At 39.9% G+C, this 10552-nt stretch overlaps 1 long non-coding RNA gene across 1 annotated transcript; it reads left to right on the forward strand.

The window, feature by feature from the left end:
* The first annotated feature begins 7813 nt into the window (after positions 1–7813).
* Positions 7814–10168, forward strand: LOC145798922 (uncharacterized). Its single transcript, XR_014340812.1, has 3 exons — positions 7814–8148; positions 9078–9131; positions 9896–10168. It is a non-coding gene; the product is annotated as an uncharacterized LOC145798922 (long non-coding RNA).
* Positions 10169–10552: the final 384 nt, after the last annotated feature.

The following is a 10552-nucleotide window of genomic DNA, read 5'->3' on the forward strand; positions in this document are numbered from 1 at the left end:
TCTAACAAACTTTTACTCTAACTAACTAACCAACTGTAGGCTTGAGCTGATGATGTGGTTATAGCTGCAACACTAATGATGATGATGAGCTGCAACTGTTGTTTGATGTCTTATCATGCCCCTGCAAGCTGATGGGGTGAGTGAACTCCATAAGCTTGAACTTGAGATAAGAGAATTGACAGACGGATAAAGGTTTAGTGAAAATATCAGCCAACTGGTCCATAGTAGGAATGTATTGCAAAGTAAGTTACTTGGTAAGCACTTTGTCTCGGAGAAAATGACAATCAACCTCGATATGCTTAGACCTTGAGTGGAAAACAGAATTAGAAGCAAGGGCAATGGCGATACATTATCACACCACAAAATAGGAAGAGTGGGAGAAGAAACAACAAGATCTTGAAGTAACATTGTAATCCATGAAATTTTTATAGTAGTCTGAGTAAGAGCTTTGTATTCAGCTTCAATAGAATTTCAAGGAACTGTAGCTTGTTTCTTTGTAGACCAAGAGATAAGATTGGTGCCCAAGAAAATACAATGCCCAGAGGTGGACTTCCTGTCAGTAACACCCCCAGCCCAGTTAGAGTCGAAAAATGCATGAAGATCAAAGGAACTAGGATGAAACCACAAGCCGTGGTGAAGAGTACCCTTGATAAATTGAAGTAGCCTCTTGACTGCAGAGAAATGCCTAATAGTGGGAACATGCATATTCTAACAACACTAATTGACAACAAAAGATAAATCAGGTCGAGTAATTGTGAGATACTGTAAGGCACCCACTAAGATTCTATAGAGAGAGGGATTTTGAAAAGAAGCATCAGAATTAGGAACAGAATGAGGTTTGGCTGCAATAGGGGAAGGGCAAGGTTTGCAATCAGCCAAACCTCCCTTTGTGAGAATATCTTAAGCATACTTTGCTGCGACAGAAAATACCCTGAACCAAGAGTGCCATCGATAGAAATACCAAAAAAAAAAAAAAAAGAGAGAGATTTCTTCTAACTCCTTCATGGAAAAAGCTTGAAGCATTTTGGAAATCAAATTCTTAAAATAGAAAGTGTTATCACCAGTGAGCAAGAAGTCATCCACATACACTAGGAGAACTGTAATGCCCCCAAAAAAATATACAATAAATACAACCCATAAGCAGAAAGATAATAGAAATAATATGTTTTCATTTATCAAAGTTCGTATCCAAAAGATAACACATGTGATATACATTCACAAACTGTTCATCCTGAATCTACAATATGTGTTGCAATGATAAGAAAAGTAAAAACTAAACAGGTGATCATATGCCCTATAGACTTACATTTTCCAAGTCATTGCTTGGTTACAACAAAATGAGCCTAGCTCAATACAGTTAAAGCCCTTGGCTATACAAAAGAATACACAAAGAAAGAAGCTCTTGCTCCCAAATGTCCCTCCAAACTATTGTCTTGGCGAAAGCATATCACCAACACCTGAAAATGGTTTTTCCCAAATAGGGTGAGCCAAAGCCCAGTAGGAATAATCTAACACAATATATGAGATTTAACAAAGATATAAGTACACTGTGCATATGCAATGCTTGTGACAAAACATTCACATTTTTATATAATCATAAAGTACCAAGTTCATATCTTATTCCATTTTCCTTCAATTCATTTCAATTCATAAGCCAATTTCATTATCTTTCAACAACCCAACTAAGACTACAACTTAGTGGTTATCTAATCGACACAATTACCACACAAACACTTCAATCTGCCATTTTACGGAAATTTCGTCCGCGGAATCGGCACCCACGTATATGCGCGATTTCAGGACTTTCACCCAGGATACTTCGGTCAACTTAATTTTCAATGGAGTCTATCCCCTATCTCCTCCCAAACATGGAGTACATCCCCTTTCTCATCCCAAACATCATACATATGCAATGTATTTAAAATATAGTCATATTCAATGACAACCAACAATAGATTAGTTTTAATTCACCTAATCCTCATGCAATTTCTACAACAATTATAGCTATCCTCCACCGATAGCCCAATACAGTTATTTCTAAACAGATATTCAATCTCAAGACAGATAATTTATTCAAAATTTCCAAAGGGCGTAAGGTAATACATATCCAACTCCACCATCTATTTCAATATTCGTCCAATTTCATATTTACAACACTAATTTCATTTATTTATACAAAATAAATATTTGAATCATTTTAGGGCAAACTCCCTTTTTCCAAATATCAACCCAAGGCCAAAATCAACTATTTTGTAACCATACCACCTTATATTTAACCTCATAACCATTTCCATAACATACACTTAGAAACCCCTTTTTTGATATTACAACCCAAACCCTAGGTTTGTCCATAATACACCCAAAGCCCACCATTGTTACACAATCATCAAATAACTAACTTAAAAACCATATAAAAGTGTAGAAAATCCCTACCTCAAACTTAGAAGACCGAAGCAACAAAGGAGAAACTTTAAAGACATCAAAACCAACTTCTACTCGAATCAAAACGAAGCCGTTGAGATGCTCTACCTTTTTCTCAAAGGCACCAGGGTGAAGATCCCAATGGATCTAGGTGAAATAGAAGAGAGAAGATGAGTTTTAGAGAGAGACACTCAAGATCTAGGTTTTTGGAAAGTTTTAGAGAGAGACACTTAAGATCTAGGTTTTTGGAAAGTTTTAGAAAGAGAAAGGAATGAAAAAGTGATGTAAAATGTCATTTTTGCAATCTGTTATACACACAGTCCGCTCGAGCGTGAGAAGTGATGCTCGAGTGTCAGACACATTGTTCCGCTCAAGCGCAAGAAGTGATGCTCGAGCGCAGAATACACACTTTCAGAAGTTTTGCAAACGAAGGACACCGCTTAAGCTCAAGATTTGGCCGCTCGAGCGTAGAATACACTCATCCAGTATTTGCAGGTCTGCAAAAATACTGAGAGTTTGCAAAGCCCGCTCGAGCGAAGGATCAAAAATCTGGGCAACAAAGGTTTGAAAAAACAAGCAACCGACCTGTTCCAAATACACAGCTACAATCCAATAACCAAATTTAAGAGGGATTAAGGGGAAAAACGACAATGAACAACATTCAGAAACTATAAGCCCGAGCTCGGAATGCAACAAGAGTCGGGTCAAAACCGAAATCGCTATAACCTCCCCCCCTTAAGTCATTTCATCCCCGAAATTTCGAATCAAGTTCAAAGTCATCATTAAACCATTCACAACAGTGTTAATCTAACAAGTTCAACACCATGACCCACTCTCCAGTCATCCATTTTCATTAACTCGATACACAAGTCCCATATGGAAAGTGCAATTTACAATTTCCCAAAACATTTACAATGTTCAAAATTTACACAACATATACAATGTTTTCAAAAGTGGTACAACACACACGATATTCCATATTCTCAAAACATATGCAATGCTTATATTGAATCGATGTTTGCAAGCACCCCATAACATATACAATGTTCTCATGTTTTAAAAAATATATAATGCTTTTACATTTCATTAGCATAATCAAAATCTCAATATATAATCAAACACCAACAAATAAGTCCGGATATTTCTCTCGGACTTCCAATTCATACTCCCAAGTTGCTTCCTCAATTCTATGATGTTTCCATAATACCTTAACCAAGGATATCATCTTGCCTCGCAAGACTTGGTCCCGTGTAGTGATAGTGGTTGCAGTTCTTTGGATGAACAATGATGTATCACATTCACTATTTTGGAAACCTTGAGATAACAGAAAAGTTGAAAACCTAGAATACCAAGCACAAGGAGCCTACGTTAAGCCATATAAAGCTTTGTGAAGCTTGCACACTTGAGTAGGAGACAAAGAAACAAAGCCTGGGGGTTGGAGCATAAACACATCTTCTTCAAGCAAACCATGAAAAAAGGCATTTGGAATATCCAATTGTTTCAAGGGCTAATGATAATGAAGAGCAAGACACAAAAGAATGCAAATAGTAGGCTGTTTGGCAACAGGACTAAAGGTCTCCTAAAAATCAATCCCATGCTGTTAGAGATAATCCTTAGCCACCAATCTTGTTTTATGTCTTGCAATAGTACCATCTTAATTTCTCTTGACTTTAAACACCCATTTACACCCTATGGCCTGTTTATGAGGTGGAAGAAAAACAAGAGACCATGTGTGTTAAGTATGCAAGGCATCAATTTCTTCTTGCATGGCTTTAGTCCAAATAGTTGATAAGAGAGCTTCTTTGTAAGAAGGAGGTTTAGAGTCTGCAAAAAGATTAGGAGAAGAGGCTTGATAGCTGATAAACAAGCCTTGGACCTGGTGAGCATAGGATATGTGTTTATTGAGGGAGGTGGAGGCAAAAAAGGAAGTTGTATAGAAATAGGCTGAATATGAATAGGAAGATCAGAAGTAGGATGAAGAGAACTAGGCTGCAGAGAATGAGACCTGGGCTGTAAAGATTTAGAACTAGACTATAGAGTGGCAGAACTAGACTGTAAAGAGATAGACCAAGACCTAATGTCACGACCTTGGATTTTCCAAGCCAACTGTGCGGCCTTAGATGCTTATCAACCCACTTGGTTGCACCTAAGTCAGCCTTCCCCACTTAACCACACTAACTAACACAAAGTTTAGTTAGAAGAATGTATTCACTATACAAGTATAGTTGTGTACAAAGCTTTACAAGGCTTTCACCCTCACAAGTGCTTTACACTTAGAGTTCCCTTGGATCTCCTCTCTTGGCTACTCTCTTGGATCCTCTCTTCTTAGGTCCTCTCTTAGGTGCCTTACAAATAAGACCCCTCCCTTTTATATAGCCATCCACCTCCTCAACAGATGGCTAGGATCATTTTGATCCAAGGGCTACAAACTCTCCTCTAGAACCCTCCATAGAAATATCTAGGACAACTACCCTTCTACTACCTTCTAGAATTCTCTATACTAGTGTAGTACATGGTAGGCTTCTCCGTGATATTTTAGGATGTTCCAAACCCATCCAGACTCTTCTGGACCCTCCAAGGTTCTTCCACCACATTCCGGGATCTTCTAGGCCACTCCGGACCCTTCCACCAAGTTCTAGAGCCTTCCAGCATACTCTAGCTCGGTCTCGCACCTTCCGGAACCTTCCAGCGCCTTCGGCACACCTTAAACCCTGCTCTTCGTGTCACAGAAATTCTCAGGGCGTGACACTCTCCCCTACCCAATCTCATGACGCCCTCGTCGTGCAGAAGCATACCAAGCCACCACGTCTCGATATGATCTTTGTCCGTTGCTGCTGGTGCTTGCTGCTTCGTCTTTGCCCTTGCCATGCTGCATAGTTTGCTGCATTGCTGCAAGTGCCTTCTCCTTGTCTTTGAGTAGCTGACTCCTGGCCACCAATGGGACCTCACATGGTCGATCACCTGCGAACAACAACATGGTTACAGCGTGTGGGACTGGCATCACATTGTTCTTCCTCATGAAATCTATCCCTAGGATTATGGGGTGGTCATCCATCTCAATGACCAAGAATTCCACCTGTCCAGTCCAACTCCCAATGGTCATGTCAGCACTCCTCACTACACCTTGGATTGGTTTGGCCTTCGCGTTTACTGGCTTGGACCAACCCTTGGCCTCTTTCATTTTCAAGCCCAGCCTCTTAGCCTCTCTGGTGCTCACAAAGTTATGAGTGGCACCTGTATCCACCAACACATGTGAAGTTATCCCAGTAACCTTCACCTCCGCGTATAGCACATCCTTCTTCTGGATGCTCCTCGGCTCCTGCATCTTCTCATTCTTCTTGGATATTGACCTAAGAAGTTGGATGCTCCCCAGTTGGGCTTCCTTCTCTGAAAGGCTTTCATTATCAGAGCCTTTCGTCTCCTTCTTCTTCATAGCACTAAGCGCCTTCTTCTTTGGGCAGTTCCTCACCATGTGCGGTCCGTTGCACAGGAAACACTCAAGTCGCCCTTTACCCTCATGCCTCTTCTTTGGAGACCCGGTGCGTTGCCCCATTCCTTCGTCGTTCCCGTCTCTTTTGGAACTCTTCGTCACTGCGCTCATCATCGGTGGTTTGTGGAGACAATCTCCCTCCTTTGGTATGAGTCTCTCTTGCGCCCTTGGGTTTCCCTAGTGCTTTGAAGTCATCCAACTTCTTTGCCTCCGCTAGGGCTGTTGCAAGGTCTTTTACTCCCTGACTCTGCAACTCTCTTGCTGCCCAAGGCTGCAAACCATCTAGGAAGCCATACAATGCCTCTTTCTCTGCCACGTCGGGGATCTTCAATAGCAGTGCGGAATACTCTTTCACATAGTCCCGCAATGACCCCTCATGCTTTAGCTTGCGCAGCTTCCTGTACGCCTGGAATTCGACATTGACAGGGTAGAAGTGCTTCTTCAATTCTCTCTTGAGCTCTGCCTAAGTCTCTATCTTACACAACCCCTTCTCCATGTCGGCGTACCGCCTCCTCCACCACAACATTGCAGTGTCCTTCAGATACAAGGTAGCAGTTTGCACCTTCTCATCTTCATCTACGATGTTGACATTCTCAAAATACCGCTCCATGTTCCAAATGAAGTTGTCAATCTCTCGAGCATCCCTCGCACCATCATAGCTCTTAGGTTCTGGCGCACAAACCTTCCGCTTTGTTGGAGCCAAATTTCCTCCACTGCCAGCGACTATGGCCTTCTTGCAGAACTCTAATTCCACTTCTAGGCTAGCCACTCTTGCCTCCAGGGCCTTCCGTTCGGCGGGATTGTCTCTAGCTGCCTCAGAGAGAGACTAGTTCACCCTTTCTTCGTAGGAGTCAACCTTTTCCTCCAACTCTTCTACCCTAGCCACAAGACTAGCAAAGTAAGTGAAAAATTCTCTTACATGGGATGTGGGCTTACCAGGGCCAACTAAAGCTTCCTCCAGCCTAGTGAACCATTCTGCCACATTCTCCATCATCCCCTCTAGTCGTGCCTCCAACGCTGCTATCAAGTCCTTTGTTGAGAGCTTCTTCGCCTTGGGGACGTTACCTTCGTCGCCAGACGTAGCCATGTACACCTCCCTTGGTTACTTTCTCACGTAACCTCGCTCTGATACCAACTGTCACGGCCTTGGATTTTCCAAGCCAACCGTGCGGCCTTAGATGCTTATCAAACCACTTTGTTGCACCTAAGTCAGCCTTTCCCACTCGACCACACCAACACAAAGTTTAGGTGGAAGAATGTATTCACTATACAAGTATAGTTGTGTACAAAGCTTTACAAGGTTCTCACCCTCACAAGTGCTTTACACTGAGAGTTCCCTTGGATCTCCTCTCTTGGCTCCTCTCTTAGATCCTCTCTTCTTAGGTCCTCTCTTAGGTGCCTTACAAATGAGACCCCTCCCCTTTATATAGCCATCCACCTCCTCAACAGATGGCTAGGATCATTTTGATCCAAGGGCTACAAACTCTCCTCTAGAACCCTCCATAGAAATATCTAGGACAACTACCCTTCTACTACCTTCTAAAATTCTCTATACTAGTGTAGTACATGGTAGGCTTCTCCATGATATTCTAGGATGTTCTAGACCCATCCAGACTCTTCTGGACCCTCCAAGGTTCTTCCACCACATTCCGGGATCTTCTAGGTCACTTCGGACCCTTCCACCAAGTTCTAGAGCCTTCCAGCATACTCTAGCTCGGTCTCGCACCTTCCGAAACCTTCCAGCGCCTTCGGTGTGAGAACCCGAATATAAAAATTAAGTAAATAATTAAATAATAATATTACAATCTCAAATATTTTGGTGGTGAATTCTAAGGTGCAAATTAAATATTATTGGAGGATCCTTTAATTAATTTTTAAAACTAAAATAAATTTATGGTAAAAGTCTTTGATTTAGAAGCAAGATTTATTATTAAAAAAAAAAATGGAGAAGAGGGTGTGACTTGAACTCTAGACCACAAAAATAATAAGTTAGGCTCTTACCATTTAAGTTGCATGTAACTTATATATGTATTTTGTATATTTATCTATTTATTTGACCTAAGTGTGCCCACCACTAGTATAAAATAAAATAAACACAAACCCTACTCTATTATTTGTTCACCACATAGGGCAACAACACAGCAGCCACGGGAGAGGGTTTGAGAGAAGGAAAAAAAGAAGAAGATGTTGCAATCAAAGAACTTTTGGGTGTGTTGTGTTGTGTGTGATCATCAAAGGTTAGCCCTCCTAGGTTTTCTCCTCTTCTTTCTTTGTTCTTCATCCTTATTCTATAATTATTTTATTCATTCATGGAGAGGTTGTAGGTTTATGTATTTTGTATATATATGTATACACTGTTAAGAAATCTGAGGAGCTAAATTTATGTGTAAAGAATGAGTGTAATTCTTAGTTCAAAAATTCTGCACAGAATCGCAAACTTTAAAAATCAAGAAACCATATCAAACGGATGAATTTTAATCTGAAATTTTTACAGTAGATCAATTACATAATGAATTTCCTATCTGATTTTTTTCATAATTTTTGGGAGTCGAAATCCATATAAATTGAGGTATTCAAATCTGTCTAGGAAACCAGTCCGAAACAGTAAATTCGGGAGTATTGTTCTCTTTGGGTATAAATCCAAAAATTATCAAATTAGTGTCATTAGAACCGGTTACGAGTCTAGTTTCGTACTTTTTTTTCCTTGGATTGATTGCTCTTGTATATTAAGAGAACCGTCAATTTCTTTAAAGTGCTGCAGAAAACAACCTGTTTGGATATAATAAATTGCAGATAATTATTTTGATAAGAAAATCAAGTGAAACCAATTGGGTTTGAAACTTAGGATATATTAGTTGATATCTTGAGGTTATTGGAATTTTTCGAGTAGTGTGGAGTGGGTTTTGTAATTTTCAAAGTTAGCGAATAGGTTGGGAAGGCTTGTTTGAAATTCTGTTTTATCTTAAAGTCACAATTAATTAAGTTTTGACCGGAACCCATGTCTTGGGTGATTTTAAACCTTGAAGAACAAGAACTTAGATAATATTTAAGAGTAACGGTGAGTTGGGTTGAGCCGTGTTAGTGTGCTTTAGTTGAGGTTACTTAGTTCCTATTTTGTTAGTATTTTTAAATTAGTTGTGATGTGTAGTTTTTATATTTGGTTCAGGGCACTAGTTGGACTTTTACACTCTATTTGAGGATTATATTATTTCATTTTCAGGTGAGTAGTTTCATGCTACATATTTTTATAAATGTTCCCCTACCCTGAACTGTTGGAAAATTAAATTGTTGTTTCATGATTAAACTGTTTTGATAAATTATTATATTATCAATTGAATCAAATTATTTCCGAAACATGTGTGAACTTGGCATACTGTAAACTATTTGTTTTGGTCTCATGTTTATAATGATGAACTACCATGTTTTGCGAAACTGATGTGTATTGATTATTGGGACCATGTGTGTATTTAGTCCAGGGAAATTATTCCACTGTGTGTGGTGACTCTGGCCACTAGGGAACAGATCCGGGTTGGGCCGTGATGACTCTAGTGCTCAACGATTGTAAGGAAAAGACCTTTAAAAACAACTAGGTGACCTTCAATCGGATCGTCTTTGAGAAAAGGCCCAGGTGCCACCCTGAGGATGACTCTTAGTTCGGTATTGGATCCAACAGGGCTTATAGCCTGAGAAATGTGTGGCATATTATTTGTTTTTATTGGTACCTAGAAAATTATTGGTGTTCATGTTATAATCTGTTTTGAGTGGAAAATGTCGTTTATCATGTTCTTGCGAGACATGAGTATTTTAAGTGTTGAATTGTGAAACATTCTTTTTGAAACAGATTGTATTTACTAAACTGTATGCCAATCTAGTTTCTGTGATATATATCTTTTTTTGGAATTTATCCCTGTTTTCAAAACTGTATTTACTATCCATGTTGCTACTCACTGAGCTATCAGCTGACTTAGTTTTTATCACTTCCAGGTGTTAGAAGGACTTAGAGTGGATTCATGGCGTAGCGGGGACTCAATTGCATGGACCTCTAGGGCATTTATTTAATTTGTTTTAGGTTGCTTTGTCGAGTTTTGTGCATACATTGTGGTTGGATTTTATTTAGAATTATTTTATTTTGTGGGCGGTTTGTGTTCCATTTAGTATATATATATTTTTAGGAAGTTGGTTATGACTTGTTTTCACTTGTGGTATGTCACTGGATTGAGTGTTGATTTATTTATTTCTGGGCTATCATCACATTTATTGTTTTTGGTTTTTGGGTTCATGTTTAGGCTTACGTGTGCCTTGGGCTAAGTCCCTGTGGGCCACGGCCGATCATGCCCAGATTTGGGGTGTGACATTCGGCACACCTTAAACCCTGCTCTTCGTGTCACAGAAATTCTCGGGGCGTGACACTAGGCTGCAGAGGAGTAGATTTGGGCTACAGAGAGGCAAAATTGGACTGCGGATGTGAAAAAATCTACTGAGAAGAACTGGGCTGAGAAACACAAGGAGAAGACTAGAAAATTGATGTAAAGAAGATAGACTAGAAGAAGAAGAACAAGAAGAAGAAGATTGAGAAAGAGTATTAAAGGGAAAACAAGATTCATTGAAAAGAACATGCCTAGACAAATACACTCGACCTGT

This window comes from Camellia sinensis, chromosome 9 (genome assembly GCF_055761805.1).
Source record: "Camellia sinensis isolate YWXY chromosome 9, ASM5576180v1, whole genome shotgun sequence".
Lineage (NCBI taxonomy): Eukaryota > Viridiplantae > Streptophyta > Magnoliopsida > Ericales > Theaceae > Camellia > Camellia sinensis.